This window comes from Octodon degus, unplaced genomic scaffold (assembly GCF_000260255.1).
Source record: "Octodon degus isolate 3935 unplaced genomic scaffold, OctDeg1.0 scaffold00074, whole genome shotgun sequence".
In the NCBI taxonomy this organism is placed as follows: Eukaryota; Metazoa; Chordata; class Mammalia; order Rodentia; family Octodontidae; genus Octodon; species Octodon degus.
The window spans coordinates 8,258,856-8,285,621 of record NW_004524650.1 but is presented as its reverse complement, the minus strand read 5'-3'; the positions used below and the strand labels follow the sequence as shown (position 1 = coordinate 8,285,621).

The window sequence follows — 26,766 nt, the reverse complement described above, 5'->3', positions numbered from 1 at the left end:
ATTCCAAAGGCCCACCTATGAGCATGTGAGGCCTTTAGGGACATTCTCAATCATGCCACATGACTGTCTGCCACCTGTGCATTCTAAGTGACAACTGATTTCAAATCCAGTCTTCAGGCCCATGTCCTTCTTCCTCCTGACTCTCACAAGATGCTACTCTAGTGACATTAGTGACTCCCTCTCAGGATGACATGGTGTCTGTGGGGAAGAATGGCCCATTTGATTTTGCAGATGATGGAGCGGTGAACAGCAGAGGAACAGCCTCTCTGAGATTTGGTGTTCAGAAACTGCAACTGCACTGTGGATTTCTACTGGTCTATGGAAAGTAGTTGGTGCTTAATTTGTTTTGTCTTCTTTTTTTCAATTCTTTTACCTTTTTCTCTTCTTAATTCCTTATATATTTCTTTTTTCTTTCATCTTCCAATTTTGCATGCATGTATCTCATAATATGAATAACTAGTTTGAAGACAACACTATACAACAAATACTGTAAAATTCATATTATTTTGTTCAGTGAAATTCTGTACCGTTTATAATTTTTCTGTTTTAGTACTAATTTGTACTCTCTTTAAAAAATAAAAAATTTCTAAAAAGCAATGGCAAACCCACTATACTCCCCCAACACTAAAAAAAAAAAAGAAAGAAAAGAAAAAAACTGAACTACAGCAATTAAGAGGAAGAAAAAAGGAAGTAGGTCCCTAGGATACAGCAAAGATCTGAAGCAAAACTTCAAGCCCATGGGGAGAGCAAAAAGAGAGACAACAAAGGAGGAGGTGCTGGCCAAGTGGTGCTTTCTCTCTGAGCCATGACTCACTGCATGGGCAGAGCAGCTTGAACCTACAAATGACTACTGGCAACCCAAGGCCTTCACGGAGAAACACTCCAGTAAAATGGAGCAGTGCAGACTGTAGGGGCTGGTGAATTATTTGGGTTCAGATATATTCAAGAGAGGGTGACTGGTCAGTACTCAGTTTCAAGAGGAACCAAGTGAGCTAAGAACTCAAGAGCAGCATCTATAGGCTAGCTCCAATGAGGGGCTCCAAGTCTCAGGGTGAGGCAAAATCAAGTTCAAGCCAGCAGGAGGTGCACAGTGTTGCAAGCTGAACAAATATAATGCCAACCTCACAGCCAGAACCCAGCCTGAGCTTCAGTGGAACTGAAGGTGCAAGTTTGCTGGGATTATTCACTATCCGATGTAAATCTTTGGCTGGCTTACTGAGATTAATCAACACTGATCTGGATCCTGCCCACTTTGCCTACTAGTGACAGTAGAAATATTTCTTGGAGTGGACTTTATTATTATTACTGAGAGTATATTTACTATATACAACTTTCTTATTTGTTTTAATTTTTTTATACAACCACAAATCTAGTTCACATGGTTAAAGGTGGAAAATTAATAGTTAATAGCTTCTAGGCTGTCTTTGATGCTACTGTCATTTATAATGTACTACCTTAGCCAAGGTGACATAATTGAAGACCTCTCTCAGAAGTAGTCACTGCCTTCTTCTTCCAGTTCCAGGTGCTTGGCAGCCACGGTTTACAATACAGTTACAGCCAAGTCCAAGAATCACACCACACACAACCAGTCCCAAAAATGGCACAGAAATGGCATCAAGAAACTTTGGTCACAAAGATATGAATCTCTGAAGGGGGAAGATCCCAAGTTCCTTAAGAACGTTTTTTTTTTTTTCTGGCTACTTCAGGTTGCCTTAAGAGGGGTCTAGTGCAGCTTCTGAAGCTGGGAATCAAACCACGGTCCTATGCACCTGACTGCATTTGTCCAGGCAGCACTTTAAACAACTGAGCTATCTGGCAAGGCCCCCCAAGTTCCTTAGAAACATGTGTTTTGCCAAGAAGTACAAGAAGGGCTTCAAGAAGATGCAAGCAAACAATGCCAAGGCCATGAGTGTACACGCCAAGGCTATCAAGGCCCTCATCAAGCCCAAGGAAGTCAAGCCCAAGATCATTCCAAAGGGAGTAAACCGCAGGTTCACTCAACTTGCCTATATTGCCCACCCCAAGCTTGGGAAGCATATCCATGCCCGCACTGTCAAGGGCCACAGGCCTTCCCGGGCAAGGGCCCAGGCTCCAGCTTCTCCTCTAGCCCAGGCTCCCAAAGGCATCCAGGCCCCTGTGAAGGCTCCACAGTAAAAGCCTCTTATCTGCTGATGTAAAAACAGAAGGACTGGTGTGACACCTGGGGTGCCATCTCTGGGGGGCTTGTATCCTCCTGTGTTCTTTGTACAAATAAACCTGAGGCAGGATATGCTTAAAAAAAAAAAAAAAAAAAAAGTAGTGGTCATTTCCTAAGGGTTCTAAAGACTACCAATAAAGCTACTTACCATAAGCAACTTACAGACAACTTACAACCCAGGAATTAAATTTAAAAAACAGAAAATGAAGACATTTAAACAAGATGCAACCCCAGACTTCTAGCTCACCAAAGGCAAACCAAGGGGAAATGAGTTATAGAACTTGAAATCCACCCACCTAGACTCTCAGAAGTGATAACTGTAGAAGCAACAAAGTAGATGAATGAAGCTCTAGAAAAAAATCAAATCAGAGATAATTTCTCATATAACTGCAAGGATGATGACCATAATGAAACAGATGGTTAGTAACTCCAGATCATATACAAATTGAAAAATTACAGGAGCTTAGGAAAATGACAGAAACCATTAACACCAAAATAGGAAAGAAATAGAATCCATAAAACATTCACGCAGACATCCAGAAGATTAAAAATTCCATTGAAAGTATATGCAGCAGAATGAGTCACTGTGAAGACAGAATATCAGATCTAGAAGACAGGATTACAGTTAGTGATCAAGAAAAGATGCCTTAAAAACAGCACTAGAGACCACAAAAAATTAATTCAACAGCTGCTAGAAGATGATGCAAATAAGAATAACATAACATTGGAGTCAATGAAAAAGAAGGACATAGTGCAAATGACATTTTTAAAAAATGATTCACAGACATAATGGCAGATAACTTCCCAAGCAGGGAAAAAGAATTTTACATACAGTAAATGAGGCATCAAGAACTACAATTAGTGGGGGATGGGGACATGGCTCAGTGGAATAAGCGCTTCCCTGGCAAGCGCAAGGGCCTGAGTTCAATTCCCGGTTCCGCAAAAAAAAAAAAAAAAAGAACTACAATTAGGGCCTGCAGGTTTGATCCCTAGCTTGCTGTGCTGGGCCCCGCCCCCGGGGCAAGCTGAGATGGAGACTGAGACTGCATGTGGTGGCACATGCCTGTAATCCCAGCACTCCTGTAAACAGGAGAATCACTACAAGTCCAGTCTATGTAGTGAGACTCTGAACATCCTGTAGACCCTGCCCTAAATACAGGAAGGAAAAAAAAGAATTCCAATTAGCTATGATTTTTTTAAAAATCTACACCAAGCCATACACTATTAAAGATTTCAGAAATTCAACACAAGAACAGATTTTTAACTTCATTTGCTTAAAAGATAACAAAATATTAAAAGCTGTTAGAGAAAAGAAGCAAAGAGCCTATAAAGGAAAGCCCTTCAGAATCACAGCAGATAATTAACACGAACTCTCAAATCAAAGACAGCTTAAAATATTTCAGAAGGATTTTTTTGGGGGGGGTGCTGGCTCAGGATGCCTTAAGGGCAGGTCTGGTAAGGCATGAGGATCTGGGGATCGAACAGTATCCTGAGGCTGACTGCCTTCACTTAAGCAGGCACTTAAACAACTGAGCTGACGGGCAGGCCCCCAAAAGTTCAGAAAGATTTTTTTTTTTAAGCATTTCAAATCTTAAAAGAAAACAACCTCCAACACAGATTGATTTACACTGAAAAACAATCTTTCAAAATTGATGGAGAAATAAGATATTCCATGACAAAGGATACCTGAGGAAATTCATGAACAACAAACTAGCACTCTAAAATGTTCTGAAGGACATTTTTACAAAGCGATAACAAGAACTATAATTCCATGAACCTCAACAGAATGAATCCACTAGGCAAGGGAAGCCATTAAACAGAGGCAAGATAAAAAGGAACCCAAAACAGGAAAATAACATGAAAAGTCCACACATATTGATTATAACCATCAATGTAAATGATCTCAACTTACCAATCAAAAGAAACACACTGGATCAAGAGGATGGATGAAGAATGGATCAAGAAGGAATAAAGAAGGAAAATCCAACAATATGCTGCATACAAGAAACATATTTAATTCAAAAAGAAATTCACAGACTGAAAGTCAAAGAACAGAAAACAAAACTCAAGGTGACAGGCACCCAGAAAAAAGAAGGAATAGTCCCTCTATTTGCAGACAAAGTAGATTTCAAGTCAAATCTGATTAAGAGACACGAAGACAGAACTATAATTCTTCTTGGAGAGGTGACCTTTTTGTTATCTTTACTCCCTATAAATTTTTTCTCAAGTCTGCTGTCTGAAATTCAAGCAGCCAAGTGTGGTGGTGGACATCTGTAAACCTAGCACTCAGGAGACTCAGATAGGAGGATCCCACAGATTTGAGGCCAGGCTGGGCTACCTAGTAAGTTCAAGGTCAGCCAGGACTACATATTTGGACCTTATCTCAAAGAAAATGAAAATGAAATTCATATAGTCAAGTCAAATTTATTTTGATTATTTAAAAACATCCAAAAATGTCTACACACATCCACATACTCACATACTGTTATGGTTTACGTATAAATGTTCCCCCCCCCCCAAAGCCTCATGCAATCATGATGCAATGCTGGTATGATCGGTATGAATGCTGCTGGGGTTATGGGCATGAATACTACACCAGCCTGGGGCAGATAGCCTGAATGCAATATAAAAAAGGGAGAGAGGCTTGCTCTCTACCTGTCCTCTGCTCCTCCCTTTTTGCTCTTGCTGTTTTGCGGTTCTCCACCACCATGAACTGTTGCACCCTTCCATGTGCCACTCTGTCTTGGAGTTAGCTGATTATGAATTAAAACCTCCACAAACTGTGAGCTAAATAAACCTTACTGTTATGTTTTGTGTCTAAGTGTTCCCCCCAAGCCTCATGTAGTCATGGGGTGGCTTCTAGAATTTGTGATTAATTCATGATCCGATTCTGGAATTATGGGTGTAAATGCTGCTGGGATTATGGGTATGAGTGTTACACCTCCCCTGGGGCAGATAGCCAAAGGAAATATAAGGAAGGGAGAGAGACTTGTCTTTGCTGCTACTGCTACTATGGCTCCTCCCTTTGCTCTTTGCTGTTTTCCACCACCAAAAACTGCTGCCCTCTGCTATGTGCCAGTCTGCCTTGGAGCCAGCTGAGTATGAACTAAAACTTTCACAAACTGAGAGCTAAATAAACCTTTCTTTCCTTAATTTTGGATGTCAGGTATTTTGTCCTGGCAACAAAAGAAAAGTTACTGAGACACATAGCCACAAAGGGAAAAAAAAGAGACAGCAAGTCTGATGATCATCTGGTAGTTTCCATTTTCTGGCTCTATTTCTAGCCCATGGGCATTTCCTTCACATTCTGGTAAATAGATCTTTTCACTTAAAACGATGTTTGGAGAGCCACGGATATAGCTCAGTGGCACAGCACCTGCCTGGCAAGTACACAGTCCGGAGTTCCATTCCCAGTACCAAAAAAAAAAGTCTAGGCGCCTTATAGAAGTTTTTCCAGCTATGTAGTAAACCCTTACAGGTTGAGTTATTTTTTATTATACAACTTCTTAGAAACATTACTGTATTATTATACACTATCTAAAACAAATCTATGGCTGGCCAGATAACTCAGCAGATTAAAGCACCTACTTAGGCAGACGCAGGGGCCAGGGTCAACCCTCGGCCTGCTGTGCCAGCCCCACCCCTGAAGCATGCTGAGACTGTGATCGAGACTGGGTGTGGTGGCGCGCACCTATAATTCCAGCGTTTGGGAGTCTGAAAAACAGGAAAATCACTGAGTCCAGTCTGTGTAGTAAGCCCCCGTAGACACTGTAGTAAATGTGTGTGTGTGTGTGTGTGTGTGTGTGTGTGTGTGTGTGTGTGTATTTTTTTTTTCTAATTTTTTTTCCAGAACTGGGGATTGAACTCAAGCCTTTGTGCTTGCCAGGCAAGCACTTATTCTACTGAGCTATCTCCTCAACCCTATATATTCCAATCTTATCTAGCCAGTAATCCTTTTATCACACTTTACTGCAAAACTTTGTCTAAGAAATATGCTGTTTCCAAACAGCACTCATTCTTTGAGATATCTATAACTGCTTAGTCATACCTTCCTCCCTGTTCTTTGGTACTTTTTGTTTATATTAATATTTTTACATTAAAAACTGTGCTTACCTTCAGATACTTCATGTTATCATGTAATAAACTCCATAATGCCATTTGCTGCCATACCATACTTACATTGTTACATTAACCATTATACTGCCTCTCAATTCCTTAAGATATAAAATCATTACTTCATAAATCTTGTCACCACAAAAGAATATAAGTGATCAAAGAAAAATCACACTTTTCATGAATCTTGATATGATGGAAAAAAAAAAGGTGACCACTAGGCACTCAATACTTTCTTCATGATTTCTGATTAATTTTAATTTTTAAAATAACACATCTCAATGAATAAATGTCCTATTCTAATTTTCCTCTGCAGCTATATATACTAACCATAATTTTCCTCTGTACTTATATATACTAATCATAATTTTCCTCTGTAGCTATATATGCTAACCATAATTTTTGAACATGTTCATAATGGGTCCATAATCTACATGTTGCACTGCTGGATGGCCTGAACTGCTGGTGGTACATGGATAACTATCCCATGCTTCTACAACCAGTGGTACAAGTTACCTAAAGGGGGCAATAATGCATATAGCCCTGGTGGTTTTAACTGGTAGGAATGTGTTAAAATATCATACTCATTAAACAAAATAATTAACATTTAAACTAGAATGATGGCTAATAAAAGTCTGTTGTTTACATAAAAAAGGTATAAATGAGCAAAACAAGCAAGTGCACAAGTGGAAGAAAAACTTTTTTTTTCTTCTGGCTAGTAATATATATTTATATTTATATTCTCTCTAAGTTTTATGCAGGAGAAGTAAAGAAACTATCCAATGCAAATATTATGAATAGTCTTGTAATGGAGACATCTGGAACATAAGTACTAGGGCAGTGGTAGTGAACCCATGTGTCACAGCTGGATGTATGGAAAGCTCTAAAAGGTTCATTATCACTGCAGTAGGAAACAAATGTAAGCTTTTACATTAGTGTCTAGATTTCCTCTTGGAAGGTTACGTTAAGTTTTCTACAAAGCAACTTCCTTTTCAGATTTTAAACAAATTGCATTAAACAGAAATCTACCTCCATTTTAAATCACACACATGTGCTACGTGATCAGAGGGGGAAATGTTAAGTAAGGTCTAGTGGGTGATTAACCTCTTCATGACTAGGTAAAGAAATACCCAGTTCAATGTCTAAAGCATTTAAATCAATAACAATACAATCTAGACTTCCATGAAAGCCACCATCTGTGTAAGCAGGTTTACCACAAGCCCTTTTCAGTTTGAATAAATGCTTGAATAATGTTGCATCTTTCCTCTTCCCATTGAAAGTCCAATCTTCATGATCCTCTGGAATGTTGCCATTGATGATAAACTGATACAATCCTGACCATGTGTTCTATTAAAAAAAAAAAACCCACAAAATATAAGGGATAATCTAAAACCAGGATATATTTTAATGTCATGGCTACTGCCATCTTTATGAGACAAATGTATGCATCTTTCAGATACCAGTGGAGATGGATATTAGCAACACGTATCTTTTTAGGAGAGTCCTTTGTAGACTAAAGAATTTAAATCTGCAGGATACATCTCTGGAGAATCCTCTCTTGAGCCAGTGGATACAAAACTAGTTTGTCTAGCAGGTTTGGTTTGGTTTGTTTTTTTGAGGCAGGGTAGTTCAGGATGGCCTTGAGCTCACTTTGTGGCCCATACAGCAACAATCCTCCTGCCTCAGCTTCCTGAGTGCTGGGATTACAGGCGTGCGCCATCATGCCCAGCTCTCTAGCAATTCCTTATGAAGTGGGTCAGACTCTAGGGCTTCCTAGAAAGAAACATCTAGGAGCCTGAACTTTAATTTTGGTAGAAAATAGCCAAACCTTCATGCTGCTGGATTTGAAACACACTCTCTAATTAAAATACTAAGCTATGTGAAAACTCTGTGAGATCAATCTCCTGCCAAAAGCATTATAGCTGGTGAGTTCCTTCTAGAGAAGGCTCTGGCAGTGGTAAGCTGCAGGATGTAGGGGGCATAGTAGAGATACAGCACAGTTTGTAAGAATTCAGTCTGGTAATAGGTATCTACCAGGAAGAAAACAATGCAGATGAGTGCTCCCTGTCACTTTCTTGATGTACAGTTGTTGTGGTCAAAATGTAGGTACCAGTCCAAGCTTCTATCAGGCACACACTTTCCAATCTAGGCTCTGCTCAAAGTGCTGCCCACTGCCTGGAACACAATGAAGCTTGAACCATCGCCCAATGTCAGCACTGAGGTGCAGACAAACTACAGACCTGATTCTTAAATACAAAACAGATAAGAAGATAATGAAGAGGACACCAGGTTCCACAGCCCCAGGCTTGGCTTCCTTATATCAATAGAAGAAATGGGTTCCTCAAAGCCAAAGCTAAGTTTGGGGCACAGCAAAAAGCCTATCACGATGTAGTGAGGCAAGTGCAGCTCTGTGAAGGTGGAGAAATTATGTTCCACCTTGTACCTGACATCAGAAATCTGCAGCACCACACTGTCCTGCCAGGTGTCCACAATGACTACATCCTCAGCCTCTACTTCCTCCCAATAATGAAGCTTCACCTAGCCCAGAGACTGAAGTAGGCTTGTGCCCGACCCCTGAAGAGGCCATGCTACTGCTTGTATTGGGGGAATTCTTCCTGCACTTCTTAGCCTTAGTGACCTTAGCATGCCCCACAATGACCACCACTGGCTGAGGACCCAATCTAGCCAAACACTTAGATCGTGCTGTAGGTTCTGGTGTTTGTCAGTGCAAATGTTTGTCAGGGCATACAGCACACTCTAGCTCCCCCATCATGCCCACCACAGCTTCAGTCACCACCTCAGCCCAATGTACTGCACCATGGTCCACCAGACTCCCTGAAGCATATCAGAGACAGCTGAGAATCTCCACATGAACTTGGTGGCCCAGTAAAAAATGGGATGTGGAGTGAGAATCTCCAAAGGACCTTGGTGGTCCTGGTCCAAGAAGACCAGGGACCAAGATGAAACCCAGTAAAAAGTAAAAAAGCTATCAAATTTTAACAACACATCCATAGTAGACCATTTTCCAAAGACAGCTTATATTAGTTTCCTAGGGCCGCCATAACAAGACACTACAAACCAGAAAGCTTAAAACCTTGGAAATACACTGTTTCATTGTCCTAAATGCAGATTTTGAACATCAAGGTGTCAGCAAGATTGTTCTCTCCATAAAACCTATAGGAGAATCTTTTCTTGCTTATCTTTTGGTGGTTTGTTACAATCACTGTCCATGCCTGGTATACAGATGCAACCTTTCAATGCCTTCAATCTTTGCTTCCACTGCATGTGGCATTCTCCTCTTGGGGATTTTTGTCTTCTCTAAATTCTCTGCAATAGGGCCGGGATTGGTGGTACATGCCTGTAAACCAGCACTCAGGAGGCTGAGGCAGGAGAATCACTGAGAGTTTGAGACCAGTCTAGGCTACAAAGTGAGCTCATGGCCAGCCTGAACTGCCTAGTGAGACCCTATTTCAAAAAGACAAAAAAAAAGACAATAAATACATACATAAATAAATTCTCTGCTACAATCATACTTCCAAATAAGACCCATTCTGAGGCTCAGGGCTTCAACAGTTCTTTACAAAGGAGACAATGCAACACAGAAAATAGCCATGTGTCCCTGTCCTACATCTTTCCACTAAATGGTGCCATATCCCAAAAAAAAAAAAAAAAAGGTTCAGGCAGAAATTTTTCAGACTGAACCAATAGCATACACCAGTGATATTAAGTCCACTCTTTAAACTCAGTCACAATGCTATTAAGAACCCAAATTGAGGTAGGGAGACAGCTCGGTGGTCTAAGCACCTACCTGCCTGGCAAGCACAAAGAAACAGGTTCAATCTCTGGTACCACATACCACGCCAGCCCCAGAACCCCAGGCACACCATGCCAGCCACCAAAACCAAATCTATATCCCAGCACTGGGAAGGCTGAGACAGGAGGATCACTAGAAGTATGAGCTGCACAGTGAGACCCTGTATCAAACAAAGTTGTTTTTTTTTTTGTTTTGTTTTGTTTTGTTTTTTTGTGGTACCGGGGATTGAACTCAGGACCCTGTGCTTGCCAGGCAAGCGCTTATTCTACTGAGCTATCTCCCCAGGCCCCCAAATAAAAATTCAGAGAAAAAAAAATATCCTCAATTGAAGGCCGATAATGTACCTCAGTGACAAGAGTATTTGCTGGCCATGTGCAGGTCTTGGGCTCAATGCCCAGCAGTAAATAAGTAAGACCCATATGGAATAAGCACTCCCCTGACAAGCACAAGGGCCTGAGTTCAATCCCCAGTTCTGCAAAAAAAAAAAAAAAAACACCAAAATCACGCACACAGAAACCACATGGAGCCACGTATAATCCCAATATTCAAGAAGCTGAGATGGAAGGAATGTCACAAATTCAAGGACAGTCTGGACTATTATATAGTGCAGGAAGGCCAACTTGAACTATACAATGAAAACCAGTCTCAAACAAACAAAAAAGAAGCCACATGGAGAGTGGAAGTAGAAGCATTTATTCTGGCTAGTAGTTCCATTCAGGTGCCAGCATCAACCAACAGACATAAATGTAAATATACTTTCAAAAGACTCTAGAACCCAGCTAGGGTCAACCTCTGTGTCTGAGACTTTCTAGTTGAGACCATAAGCGCAGCACAAGCCACCTTCTTCATAGTATTCTGTCCACATTCCAAATATATTGAAGTTGTTCAGGGCCAGGGAGACAGCTCAGCAGTCTATGTGCCTACCTGGTGAGTGCAAGGAACCAGGTTCAATCCCTAGTACCATATGCCATGCCCAGCCCTGGAATCCTGGGCATGCCGTGCCAGCATGGGAACTGGGTATAGTGGCACACACCTGTAATCCCAGGGCTGGGGAGGCTGAGACAGAGGATCACTATGAGTCTGAGCTGCACAGTGAGACCCGGTACCAAATAAATAAAGAAAAAAATAATTTAAAAATAATATTTTTAAAAAACAAATTCCTGATCCACAGAAGACATGCCCTTACCAAAAATTACTTGAAGCAACTAAGTTTTTATAGTGGTTTATTATATAATTACAGTAACTATAGCTCATGAAACAAAATTAAAATATATAACAATGATTAAAAAAAACCCAGAAAAGTAAAAGCTTAGGGTACTAGTAAAGACATCATACAGAACTTGTTTTGTTTAACAAAGAATAAAGGATTTAAATACATAGCTTAGGAAAGAAAAAATATCTATTTATTTGCCTAGGAAGTGCTATAAAATAGGCACAAGGATGGTATCTAAGAAAATATAAATATTAGAATCAGAAAATTACATTAATGCTCTAGAGACCTAACAACATTCAATTAAATTAGAAAAACACATCATTGCCATGGGACTCAAGAGTCAAGATGCATATAAACCTACAGTACAAAGTTAAACCATGTTATTACATTTTTACTGTCATTAAAAATGTCATTTTAATTACCATGCTAAAACAATGTCAACAAGTAAGATCCTCAGGGATGTGGCAGCACTCACCAACAATCCCAGCACTACAGGAGGTTGAGGCAGGACAGCTGCCAATTCAAGCCCAAACTGAACAATTTAGCAAAACTATGTCTCAAAATTTTACAAAGTAGGCTGGGTGTGGTGTCGCACACTTATAATCCCAGCACTCCAGGCCTACCCTGCCAGACCTGCCCCCAGGGCATGCTGACAGGGCAACTGAGACTGGACCTGGTGGTGCGCACCTATAATCCCAGCTCTTGGGAGGTTGTAAACAGGCAGATCACTACGAGTCCAATCTAGTAATGAGACCCTGAACACCCTGCAGACCCTTCCCTAAAATAAAAAAAAATTTTTAAAAACAGAATAGCTAAAGTAATCCAAAGCAAAAAAAAAAAAGCCAGTCTAGAGGTATCACAATTTCTAATTTTAAATTATCCTACAAAACCACAGTAACAAAAACAGTATGGTGGACTGGCCAGATAACTCAGTGGCTTAAAGCACCTGCTTAGGCAGATACAGGGACTGTGATTCAGGATGTGCCATGCTAGCCTCGCCTGAAACTGCGATTGAAACTGGGCATGGTGGCGCCCACCTGTAATCCCAGTGCTTGGGAGGCTAAAAGCAGGGACTGTGATTCAGGATGTGCCATGCTAGCCTCAGCTGAAACTGCGATTGAAACTGGGCATGGTGGCGCCCACCTGTAATCCCAGTGCTTGGGAGGCTAAAAGCAGTAAGATTACTACAAGTCCAATCTCTGTAGTGTGACCCTGTGACCTTGTACTAATTAAAAAAATTTAAAAAAAAACATATGGCACTAGCACAAAAATACACGCATAGGCCAAAAAGAACAGATGCAGAACTGTTATGGCTTCTATCTAGAATGTCCCCTAAAATCTCATGTATTCAGAGATGGACCTTTAGAAAACTGATTTGATCATGGGACACTATATTCATGAGTAGACTGATCTACTGATGAATTCAGAGCAAAATGTGCTGCTAGGAGGTGAGGCCTAGTTGAAAGAGGTATGTCACTAGGGATTGGGGGAAGTAATGCCTTTGGAAACCATATCTCCTTCCCCAGCTCTATCTCTGCTTCTTGGCTGCCACAAGTTGAGCAGCTTTCTTCCACCATGTCCTTACACCTTGGAGTCAGCCAATTATGGACTAAATCTCCTAAACCATGAGCCAAATTAAACCTCCTTTTTTGGGTTGTGAGTATAATGTATTATGTCCTGGCAACAGAAAAGCTAATATAATAAATTCACACAACTACATGCGATCTAGACAAAGAATCTAAAACACGTTGGACAAAAGATACTGTCTTTAAAAATTGGTGCTGCAGAAACTGGACACTCATATGCAGAAAACTGAAACTACATCCTTATCTCTCCCCCACATAAAAATCAAGCCAGGGATGGTGTCTCAACCCTGTAATCCTAGCCTAGACTACACAATGTGTTCAATACCAGCCTGAAAGGAGTATCAGGACCTTGTCTCAAAATAACAAACAGGTCACACTATGTTTCTGCTTGTATGGTAGCTCACCCTCAAACTGTAAGGTGTACTTACTTCTTTTCCTATTTTTACTTAGCCCAAATTTGTCTGTAGAGCCTGTTTCTTTTCTACTTTTAATAAAAGAGCTACTATTTGTGCCTGTCTCAATCGATTTTTTGCTCAGGACTGAAAAAGCCTAGAAACCACCTCCAGAAGGAGACTCCAACACTCCAAAACCCAGGAACATATCTTGGCGACACAGTCAGGAGAATAGTCCCAAGACAACCCATAGAAAACTTCATGATTCACACCTCACAAATTCTACCTACTTCAACCCTTGATCAGTGGGAAAGGTTTGGTCCAGTCAATTTTAAAAGGAATAGCTCATCTATTATTGAAATACAGTTTGAGTTCAACATGAGCTAGTATATGATGAGACATACATACAGGATGGGCCACTATGGGACTAAATTTCTAGTTAATGGTTTCTGCTTCAAACATAAAAGGTGGTATGAAATCCCTTATATTCAGACTTTTATGACCCTTTATCATAGAAGTCCAGAAACTAAAGTATTTAGGGTAGTCCTCAAGAAAGAGATATCGTTGATGATCCTGTCCATAGATTCCCATCTATCTAGAAGAGAGTATAGGTTTCTCCCATCTGTTGAAGACAACTACCACATTGGGAACTCCTTTCAACTTCCTTCTCATAATCCTCAGATTTCTTTTCTTCAACCCAGTCACAATACCCCAAAGTAATTGGAGAGCTCATACTTCCTAGCAGCCAGGGCCTACAACCCCTTTTGGCAGGAAATAGTTATATAAAGATGGAGAACTCCCTCAGCATCCCATAAAGAATTATAGGGATATGTCTTTTCAAGGAGATTAGGGCATGGTAAAGCTGGCTGGGAAAGTAGGCATAACCTGTTAATTACAAAATCCCACGTCACATCAACAGAACAGCTCCTAGAGCCCTGCACATGGGGCTCAAGCCCTCACATGGACATGAGCAGGTTTTCAATAGGCTGGCCTAGAGCTGGCATCAGCTTGAGGAGTAGGTGATACAAAAAAGGATAATCCATATTGAATTTTTTAAAAACTTCAAAGTGGACTGTTCTTTTGTCTCTCTTGTATGGTGCCCATCCTTATGCTATAAGGGTGTAATATTTTTCCTACTTTTACTTGGCTCAAACTCACTCTGCAGCGCTTGCTTCTTTTCCTACCTTCAATAAAACTTTGCTAACATTTATGCTTGTCTTTCCAATCCCTAGCTCAGCAGAGAAAAGACTTAGAAAACAACTTCAAAGGGAGACTCCAATACCACCCCAAAATCCTGTAACAGGAGAGAATTAGGAGTTTTTATTGAAAATAAGGAGAAGTGTCGATCCCCAGTCCTACATGCTGTGCTGGCCCCATCCCCAGGGTGCACTGAGCTGTAAACAAGTCCAGGTGTGGTGACACACACCTATAATCCCAGCGCTGGGGAAACTGAAAAAGGGAGGATCACTATGAGTCCAAGTTACATAGTGAGACCCTATACCAAATACATAAATAAAAATGAAAAAAAAAGAAAACAAGGAGAAACAGAAATACATTATTTGCATTTACCAGCATACAAAACAATTTTTATTATTCCATATCATTAATCTACACTGACAAAAATAGTTCTGAAAAGGAAGAACTTAAACAAGAGTTATACCAGAATACCGACTATAATGCAAAATTACCTTTCAAGACTGATGAAGAAATAAGATATTGCCATGAAAAGAGCACCTTAAAAATTCATAACCACCAAACCAGTGCTACAAAAAATTTTCAAGGATGTCCTATGAAGACACAACAAAGCGAATAATGCCAAAACATCTAACAGAATGAATACACCAGGCAGGATGAGCAGTTAAGCAGAAGGGAAAAAAGAATCAGTAACAGGAAAATAATGCAATGATGGGAATAAATCCATATCTTTCAGTAATAACTTCCTATAATTCCCCAAAAGACACAGATTGATAATTGATCAGAAAACAAAATCTAATAATATGCTATACACAAGAAACATTTAACCAAAAAAGTTCATAGACTAAAAATCAAAGTATGAAAAACAATAGTCCATGCAACAAGACCTTGAAAACAAGAAGACAAAGTAGACTACAAGCTAACACTAATCAGAAGATGGGGAAAAAAAAGTCACTATGTGTTGGTAACTTTCAACAATTGAACAGAAAGGGACAATAATTATAAACATATGTGCACCAAATACTAGTATACCTAACTTCATAAGCAAACACTGCTGAACATAAAAGAGCAGGTTTAAAAAAGAATCACATAAATAACACAAGTCTAATAAATAAATAACACAAGTCTAACAGGAGACCTCTACTACTACCACAAATAGATCAACTAGACAAAAAAAAAAAAAAAAATCAACAAATATCAGAGTTGAACCAAACCTTCAAATAAATGGATTTACCCAAATTCAACAATGTAGCAGGATACAAAAATCAACAAAAAATACCAACAGTGTTCTTGTACACCAAAAATTAACTCACTGAGAAAGAAATTAGGAAAAAATAACCATTTATGATAATATCAAGAAAAATGAAGCCAGGCAAGGTAGCTCACGCCTGGAATCTTACCACTTGGGAGGCTGAGGAAGGAGGATCATTTCAAACTCAAGATCAGTGTGGGCGGGGCCAGGGAGATAGCTCAGTAGAATAAGTGCTTGTCTGGCAAGCGCAGGATCCTGAGTTCAATCCCCAGTACCGCAAAAAAAAAAAAAAAAAAAAAAAAAAAAAAAAGATCAGTGTGGGCTACAAAATAAGCTCAAAGCCAACCTGAACTGCATAATGAGACCCTGTCTCAAAAAACGACAAAAAGAAAAAATGAAGTGCTTCAAAACTAACCTAATCAAGGAAGTGAAAGACCTCTACAATGAAAATTATAGTATTCTAGAAAAGAACAAAGAAAACATCAGAAAATGGAAGCTTGGTATGGTGGCACATGCCATCCCAGCATTCAGGAGACTGAAGCAGAAAGAACACTGTGAGTTCAAAACCAGCCTAAGCTGCATAAGTGACTCCTGGGCCGGACTAAACTATGTTGCAAGTCCTGTCTCAAAAAAAAAAAAAAAGAGAGAAGAGATTCCTATTTCTAGATAGGCAGAAACAATACAAACAAAATGGCCATCCTTTCAAAGCTGATACGCACATTTAATGCAATCCCAATCAAATATCAACAGCATTCCTCATAGAGCTAGAGAAAACAATTCTAGAATTCATATGGAAACAAAATACCAAAAGTAATCCTGGATAAGAAGAACAAAGCAAAAATATCGCAACTCCAGGTTTCAAGTTATATTACAAAGCTACAAGGAGTAAAACTGCATGGTACCAGCACAAAAACAGCAGACATGGATCAAGGAAACAGAAGACACAGAGACTACTCCAGGCATATAGATATAGATATAGATATAGATATATATCGATATATATATATATATTTGCTTCTACATAGCAAAGGAAATAACCTACATAGTAAAAAGAATCTACAGATAATCTACAATCTACAAAAATTTGGCAGCTATTCTTTGGACCTAGGACTGAATCTAAAATATACAAAGAACTCAGAAAAATTAGACCTTCCTGGGCAGGCCAGATAGCTCAGCAGACTAAAGCACCTGCTTCGGCAGAGTTCAATCCCCAGAGCTAGTGTTCAATCCCCAGCATGCTGTGCCAGTCCCACCCTGGGTGTGCGCTGAGATGGCACCTATAATCCCAGCACTTGAAAGGCTGAAAACAAGAGAATCACTAAGAGTTCAATCTACGTAGTGAGATCCTGTAGACCCTGTACTAAATACACTAAAAAAAATTAGACCTTCCAAAGTAAAATGACTCAATCAAAAACTGGAAAGCTCAAATGAATAAACACTTTTAAGAAGTAATATAAATAGCCAAAAGAGAACATAAAAAGATGTCCAACATTGCCAGCCACTAAAGAAATACAAACACTGACATTCCGTATTACTCCAGAAAGAGTGGCTATCAATAAGAAACCAAACAATAACAAATGCTTGGCAGGGCTTCAGGGAAAGAAGCAGCACTTCTTCATTAATGGCAGGAATATACATACACAGGTATAACTACTGTGGAAATCACAGCACATGCTTGTAATCCCAGCCTTTGGGAGGGTTGGACAGGAAGAACCCAAATTGCAGAACAGTTTAGACTACAAAGGAAATTCAAAGCTAATCTGGACTACATGGCAAGACGCTGTTAGGGAATGGGGTGGCAGCGGAGCAGAAGTTTGCCAGGAAGTTTTCTCATTCAGCACCTACTCTGAGACCAAAAAAAAGAAAAAGAAAAAGGAAAAGAAAAGAAACGCCCTTGATCCATAACTTGTAAGAAATAATATTAGCCACACTCCTAGCTTCAATAAAACCAGAATTACCAACTGGTAATGCTGATTACCTAACATTTTAAGATGTCCAAAATTGTACTAGACACAGTATGTCATTACCTTGATGAACTGGCCTTCATTTAGATTTTGAAAACATTTGAACAATATAAATTCAATTATTAAAATATAGGTTAATTGGCTGGCCAGATAGCTCAGCAGACTAACGGGCCTGCTTCAGCAGAGCATAGCAGCCCGGGTTCGACCCCTGGCCTGCCGTGCTGGCCCCGCTCCCAGGGCACCCTGAGAGGGTGACTAAAACGGCATAGTGGCACCTGTAATCCCAGCACTTCAGAGGCTGAAAACAGGAGAATCCGTACGGGTCTGATCTATGTAGTGAGAGCCTGTACATCCTGTAGACCCTGTCCTAAATTCATGAGAATAAAATAATGAAACGAGACCCATTTTATATTATTCAGTATCAAAAGATAGTGCATATGCCATTCAGTATATCTATTGCTAGGTCATACCCTGTAAACCACCTTGAATAGACAAAAATACCATGAACTAAGGATCCAAATTAAGTATTGTTCATGCAAAAAAAAAAAAAAAAAAAAAAGACTTATTTAACACTGCATACTTTAATAGGCAGGTACACATAATCCCAGCACTTGGGATTACAAACCTGGGCCAAAATTAACTGTACAGAAAGACCTTGGGGTTTTTTTAATTTTTTTATGTACTTGGTACAGGGTCTCACTATGCAGATTTGACTCACAGTGATCCTCCTGTTTTCAGTCTCCCCAGCACTGGGATTACAGATGTGTACCACCACACCTGGTCTCAATGGCTAGCTCAGCTAGCCCCAGGGAGAGGCCAACATGCCATGTGGTGCCGGGGTTGGAACCCTGGTACCTGCGCTTGCCAAGCAGGCACTTAGTCCACTGAGCTATCTTGCAGGCCCTGCAAGACCCTGTCTTTTAAAAACAAGAAAGAAAGAAGGAAAGAAAATCACAGTCAATGCTTCTTTATTTTTTTTCAATGCTTCTTAATAGTTTAGAATAAAGAGTTGGTTTGTTTTTTTTAAGATAATAGTCAGTTTAACCAGTTTTCCAGATGCTTTTCAGAAGTTCTGTAGTGAGGGCTTGAAGAGGACAATGAACAATTAACAAACACTGAGCCCACATTGTCTTTGTATGGTCACTTAATACCATATGCTGGGTTGGGGAGATGGCTCAGTAGAATAAGTACTTGCCTGGCAAGCACAAGGGCCTAAGTTCAAAATTCTGGGATACTGTGTACTACAATAAAGAATTCTGGGACATCTAATGAAATGGCAACTTGACCCAATAATTAGGTATGATCCATCCTGGAACTCTGTGCACAATTATAAAGAAATTTAGCTGGTACCAGGTATGGTGGCAGACACCTATAATCCCAGCAGGAGCTGAGGCAGAAAGACATCTCCAAATTTGAGCCCAGCCTGGGCCCGATGGTGAGTTCAAAGCCAAGCTGAACTATAATGCAAGATCCTGTCTAAAGAAAAAGAAAGGGGAGGGGAGGGCAGAGAAGAGGAGAGGGAAGGGAGGGAAAATTTAGCTGGTTTGGTTGCACCTATCAGTAATTCCAGGCCTTGAAGTTGGGGACTTGAAACAAAAAGATCACAAATTCAAGGTCAGTCTGAGCAACTTAGTGAGATCCTGCCTCAAAATAAAAAATTTTAAAGGCCCAGGAATGTAGTTCCATTGTAGAGCACTTACTTAGCATGTATGAGGCTCTGGTTCAATCCCTAGAACTGAAACAAATAAAAATAAAAAATTTCAAGTCAGGCATGGTGGTGCATGCCTATAATCTCAGCACTCAGGAGGCTGATTCAGGAGGTTCACTGCGAGTTTAAGGCCAACTTGGACTACACAGTTAGTACAAGGTAGCCTGAACTTCACAGTTAAAACCTCATCTCAAAAAGACCAGGAAAAAAATAAATAAATAAATGAAATAGGCATAATCCCATAAGGAGACAACCATGGAGGATGAAGACAACATATTTTTGTATAATGGAAAGCAGACAGTAAACAGTGACATTGAGATGCAGAATCAACACACACATCTAATTTTGCTCACTTTCTAAACTACTAAAACAAGAATAAAGAATGTTTTATTGGTGTTTTGGTAAGTTTTTAAGACACAAACTGTAAGGACAGAGAAAATGGAAAAAAGAGAAAATAAAATTTTGGAAGATAGAAGGCTGACTCAAAGATAGCCAAATTCAGGGTGGGTAGGTAGCTGAATGGTGGAGTACTCCCCTCAACATGGATCAGGCCATGGGTTTAATTCCAGAATGGCCAAAAGAAAAAAAAAAAAAAAAATCTAAACCAGTAGCGCTGATAACTGAGAACAAACCCGTTATACACCACAGAATCCTCTGAAGGTTCAGGAACTGCCAGAACAAGGGAGGGCACAGCCGACTGGAGGTTTATCTCAAGAGGTAAACCATACATAATGGAGGACAAAAGTATCTTAACAAAGGACAAATTATGTGACCCTGAACATGAAATATTCTTTTCCTGAGCTCACAGATTATCAGTAGCTACATCTCAACTCTTCACGCAGAAAACCAAAATGTCTGGGAAATCTGACCAGATCAAAAGGAAAGACAACTACACTATAGATACTCTCAAACAGTCAACCCAGACCAATGAGTTTAATCTTGGCCATACCCTGGAATCACTAGGGAAGCTTAAAAAAAAAAAAAACAAAAAACACAATGTTTATCTAAGGAGATACAAATCAGAACAGTGGTCTCCTCTGGGCAAGGAGTAGAGACCTAGAAAAGACAGGAAGGGACCAGGGCATGGTGGTACGCGCCTACAATCTTAGTACTCAAAAGGCTGACACATGATGATAGTGTGAGTTTAAGGCCAATCTGGGCAACATAGTGAGACCCTGTTTCAAAAAAATAAAAATAAAATATTGTTAGATCCTACCCCTAAAGATTCAGATGTAGTGTTTTTGGTCTAGCAGCAGCAGAGATACTAAATTTCTCCATGTAATTCTAACATGTAACCAATGTTGAAAAGCACTGCTGGGCCGGGGAGATGGCTCAATGGAATAAGCGCTTCCCTGGCAAGCACAAGGACTTGAGTTTAACCCCCGGTTCCAAAAAAAAAAAAGAAAAGAAAAGCACTGTTTTAATTTCTAGATTATACAATGAAAGTAAAATCAGGGCTGGCGAGATAGCTCAGTGGTCTAAAGCACCTGCTTAGGCAAGCATTCAGGGACCTTAGTTCGATCCCCAGCACCACATGCCATGCCAGCCCCACCCCCAGGGTGGGCTGAGCTGACCATTAAAAAAAAGAAAAGAAAAAAATTTAAAAAGAAAGAAAGTAAAATCAGAAAATCTTACCAACTCAGAGTCTCCAATTAGCTGATAGTCATCCACTCTTAACCATAAACACCAAAGAATTGTCAGCCAGCTTCTGAGGAGCACCCATCTCTACTAATGAGGAACAAACTATGCAAAAAAAAAAAAAAAAGGAAGGAAGAAAAGGCAGGGAGGGGACAAGGAGGAGAAATTATCTTTAACATCCTCAAAAAGATAAGAGAAGATAAAGCTTCCAAGGAATAAGAAAAGAAATGGAGAAATAAGTGACTAGCTAGAAGAGAAATACCTAAACCTATCAGCCTACAAAAAGAAATATAATCCAGCAGGCTGACTGGGCTTACAGAACCCCAGAGAGGCTCAGGATCTGAGACTCTCCAAGTATTGGGTAGAAAGGTACAGGGCTAAAGAGAAGGAAAGAGATTTCAAGTCTACCAAAGGTGCAGTTAGACTAAGGTCCCACTTTTGCCAATGCTACCCTCTCAATTTATTCTCAGAAACACTGACCTGGTAAGACTCTAGACTCAAGAAGAGTAGAACAAGACTCAGTGTTTTTGATGAAAAGCAGCTCCCTCACCAACAGCCCACTTTCTCTAACCAGCTCTCAGAACACTGGGAGCCAGACAAAAGCAGAAGTGCTTCCTTATCCACAGGGATTATAGTCCCAGAACCTCTAGTGGATACCTGAAACTTCAGATAATATCAAATCCACAGTTCAATGTCTTTTCCACCTTAACTTAAGCATTTATCACACACTGACTATAACTTTTGCAGTACTAGAGCAAAACTAACACAAATTTCTTTTTCCTTCTTTGCAATTTTCCAATAAATTTATGCTTATTATAAATCTTAACAATCTCTTACGCTGTCATGGCACCAAAGTTTGTGCCTGGAAGGTACTGCAGAGAGCCCAGCGCCTTCAGTGTCTAAGCCACCTTCTGTGACTTCTGCTGGCTGCACGCTGCGTGGGAAGGACTCCGTGACACCCTGAAGCCACGAAATGGAGACAGTGACCTTTGAGGATGTGGCTGTGAACTTCACTGTGGAGGAGTGGACTTTGCTTGATCCACCTCAAAAGAGGCTCTACAGAGATGTGATGAAGGAAACTTTTAGGAACATGGCTGCTATAGGAAGAGTCTTGGGTAGCCAGGAAGTTGAAGAAGAGTACAAAAATTATCAGAGAAATCTAAGTATATAGCTGCCCTTTACTTAAGGTGACAAGCTCATGGGTGGTTTAACTTCCTGAAGTGTTGGCTCTGCGTGGACAGCCCCGAGCCCTGGGTGTGTGTTTGGATAGCACGAGACAGCACCCGCACCCCTTCAGTTGGCCCTCTCTGCGCAGCTGTTCCTGTAGACATGGACATGCCCAAGTGGGAGCTGCAGCTGAACTTGATCTCATGCACCTCCCACAACCTAAACCCGAAATTGAGCTCTTTCCTTGTGAAGTTCATCAGTGTGGAAGACAAAAAGACACACATCAATGCTATAAAACATTGCTAGGAATAAATGACCCCTCGGTCTAATCAGAGTCTGCTGCATTTAATTTATGAGTGCTTGTTATTATCATTTTAGAAAGAAGATGCTACATATTTACCCTCCAGTGATACCTAAGATGCCTCTTACTTTCCATCAGCCCAGGCCGCACTTGAGCTCAGGAAGCTTCCATGGAGCCACATTTTGATTGGTTGGATTTCCCAAGCCTTACTGGTTGGATTTCCTTACAGGAAAAGCATGCCCTTATTAAAGAACAGCAAAGTTGAATGAAGTAAATCTCAGCCATAAAACTTTACTCATGTTTGGAAATGTGAATTCTACATCTGAGGGCTAGACAGCAGAAATGAGTAATAAAACTCTACTGCAATAAAAAAAAAAAAAAAAAAAGATTCTATAAATGGACAGAAATATTACAGCCAGGGAAACATGACCGTATTCAAGTTTACTTAATCTCCACATTTAATCACAAATATTCTCCTTAAAAATATATACTTGTAGTATGTACAATCTCATGACTGAATACAAAAGTGTTTTAATGTAAGAAACTGAGTACTGATGTCATGCAACAAGTGGAACATACAAGTATTGCAAAAGTTCATGATCACCATCGTAACAATGCATGAATTGCATTTAGTATTATGTACAGGTGTATATGCAAAGAAATAGACTTTGAAATCCTTCTTCAGCATATCTGTTTATGTCTACATGTCAGTATGAGACAGTATCTAAAAAATTGCTAGCCTGAAACAGTTTCAAAATACACATGAATATTAGTGTTGTAATAACACGTTTTTGAGCCACCCTCCAGAGACATAAGCAAATTAAGGTTTTAAAATTTTTAAGAGTGCCCTCCCACATTGTTGGTATCAATGTTAAGTGTAGCCAGTATGATAATCAGCAGACAGATATCTCAGAAAGTACAAATAGAAGTTTCATTTGATCCAGGAATTCCTTTCCTGGTTATAGTATCAAAAATTTCATATATTGATGTATGCATACACATACTCAAAGCAGAGCAATATATAATACATGTTCATCATTCTTCATTCATTGCAAATGAATAAAGAAAATTTTTGATTAAAAAACAAAAGATCCTAGGTTCTTTAAGTGTCCATGTGGTTCACACTCAAGTGTGTTGATGTATTTCAATAGAAATTTCCTATGCCTCTTTGGTCTCATGATGTATTGCCAGATATTTTTAGGTTAAAGTAACATTTCCAGAATTTTAGGTGATGTTTTCCCATCAGATTCCACTGCTTTTCTTGTAGTTGTGTTAGCTTATCATTGTGACAAAATACCTGAGAAAACTAGTTTAAAGAAGGAAAGATTCATTTGGCTCATGGTCTCAAAAGTTTTAGTCCAATTGGCTGGCTGCATCCGGGCCTGAGGCAAGGCAGAGACATCAGATCATTTTCATAGTGGAAGGACACGGTAAGGGAACATTGCTTACCTTATGGTAGCCGGGAAGCGAGAGCCCCAGTGCTAGGGGGCTTCCTCCACCTCTGCTGTTGCTCCGTCTGGGCCCCCAAGCTGTTAGATGGTACTGTTCACTTTCAGGGATGATTTCACCCCTGAAATCATTGCTGTCCTACCTGCTGATTATGTCTGCAGGCACACTCAGTAGTACACTTTACTAATATCCTTGGTATTTCTCAATACAATAAAGTTGACATGGAGGCCAGGGAGATAGCTCAGCGGCATATGTGCCTTCCTGGCAAGTGCAAGACCCCAAGTTTGATCCCTGGTATTGCAAAAATAAATAAATAAATGAATAAAAGTTAAAATAAATAAAGTTGACAATCAAGATTAACCACTTACTGGGCTAACGAGATAGCTTAGCAGTCTAAAGCATCTGCTTAGGCAAGCTTAGGTAAGCCTAGGCAAGCGCAGGGACTGTGGTTCGATCCCCAGCACCACATGCTGTGCCAGCCCTGCCCCCAGGCAAAAATAAACTGGCAAAAATAAATAAATAAATAACCACTTACCAATATAATTATTTAAATACAGATGATCATAAATTGCATATTTTGTTAATTTTTATAAAATAACAGGAAATATGCAAACAACAATTTTTATCAACTGTATTCATTACAAGCACTGCCTGGCTGAAATGACCCCCGCCAGAGCGACACTCGAGATGGTCAGCATGAGAACAAATGCAGTGTCCCAGCGACACTTGGACACACTGTCAGGTGGTTCATAATCACAGTCATAAAATTAAACATTTAACGAAAATGAGGTCATTGATTTTTTTGGACAGCGATGACCACAATTGTTTCCTGCTCAGGAAAAGGAGAACACATGATGATGTGTACTGTGAAGCTCTGGCGCAAATGTAAGGCCTGCAGTCCTGTCTTCAGCTGCTCAGCTACCTCAGGCGAGTATGAGGAATCATCCTCCCGTGTCAGGTGCTCTTCGTAATGAAGCCTGGAGTGGGATACTGCACAGCGAAGTGGGGCTTCCTTTGTTCGTGGCTAGAAACAGACAGCAAGTTCTGTCTTTACCGCTAGGGAAAGGAAAAACAGCGCTCATGCTGTGGGAGGCTCTTCTTTGCACATTATTACCCGGGCTCCATCCGAACGCTTCCGAAGTTTAGAAAACCACGCCCGTGTCCTCCTTTGTGTCTGAGCACACGCCATGGGTTCGCTTGTGTTTCACATCACCAGGTACCGTCCGTCTCCACTCGGATTGCCGAGGCACAATTGGCATTTCTCTCTCTCTCTCTCTTTTAAATATTTTCACACTGGATTAGTTGAAAGTGTCTTTCAAGCCAAAAAGCCTATGATTCTGACTCACTGAATTTTCAGCCTCAAATAATTGGGGCTTTGTCTCCAAACCTGCCACTCTGAGCAAGAATTTCTCAGCATGGGTGGGGTACGTTCGCTTTATTTTTGATTTTCCAAGCTTTTTCCCAAACAGGCTTTGAGAAATATATCTACTTTTCTCAAACGCTGAATGTACTAGTCACTGATTATGCCAATACAGCAGGGATAACCTCATGTCTGAGGACTGCCATGTGCCAGACGTTCACTGGAAAAAAATACACGCAACTAAACAAAACTCACACTACAAACATCTGAGAATCTGGACACTTAAGTGGTTTGAAACGTTTCATTAATTTCTTAAGACAAGTGTATCAAAAAGTTTGCATGATTTAATTTCAAGTCTCCAATTTTGTTTTTACTAACATCAGAAAGTTATGACTACACTGCCAATGCTGGATCTGCTGAAAATAAAGTTGTACTTCTGCCTGAAAAAAGAAAGAAATATATCTACTTTTGGAACACTTTGTCTCCCCCAGAAGCAACCCACTGATATTAATTTCTCTTCATTCTTCTTTTGATTTTGTTCTTTCATTCATTCATCTTTGAGGTCTCTCATAGAAGAGAAAGCAAGTGATTTCTAAGCATGTGAGTCTGATTTATTTCAGCTAACATACCGTGTTCGAGGTGCACGTATTTTCCGACAAATGAATCAAGTTTATCTCCACAATAGAACATTCTGAAAGTCTCTGAATAGGTAGGTCATTATAATTGTAAATGATCTAACATTATTGGCTTTATAATTTTTAGAAATACAAGTATACTACATATCGATTTTAGTTAATAAGCCAAACATTTCAAGTTTTTGAAACATGAAAAAAAAATCTAGACACACTCGTATCAGACAATATAGCTCAGAAAGTTGAAAACATGAAAGACATTAAATTTATAGACCATGAATTTTAATATTTGAAACAAAATGCTTTACTTTGAAAACAAAAATACAAGAATTCTTTAATAGATAACAACTATGCTAATTTTATTTTATAAAAAAAGAAGATATAGTAAGCAAATGACAATAGCATGCCTTTTTATTTCATAACAAGTGGATTCTAGAAAGGGATCAAAATGACCATAACTCTATGAATGAGACTGGAAAGAACCCACCAAATAGGGCAAGCAATTAAACACAGCAGAAAAAGAGGTGCACAACAGCAATCTTTCAATTACTTTTTTGTATACAGCAGCAAAATAGTTCCATCAGCATACTCTACAAGTGGACTTCCCCCGCACCCTGGGTCTACAAGATGGATATCAAGGAAGTAGCAGTAGCTTAGTTCCACAAGTGACACCTGGCCATCAGTAAGCATCATGGACACTGTCCACGTCCACCACATACTAGAACTTTGTGCAATATTCTATCTCCAAACTGTTAGAAGTGCTGGTCATATATTTGCCATTCCAGT

At 39.9% G+C, this 26,766-nt stretch overlaps 1 protein-coding gene and 1 pseudogene across 6 annotated transcripts in view; both read right to left on the bottom strand.

The window, feature by feature from the left end:
* The window catches only part of Evi5 (ecotropic viral integration site 5), a 253,121-nt gene that overhangs the window by 214,701 nt on the left and 11,654 nt on the right, over positions 1-26,766 (bottom strand). The window lies entirely within an intron of this gene.
* Positions 7,336-25,177, bottom strand: LOC111817916 (annotated as a pseudogene).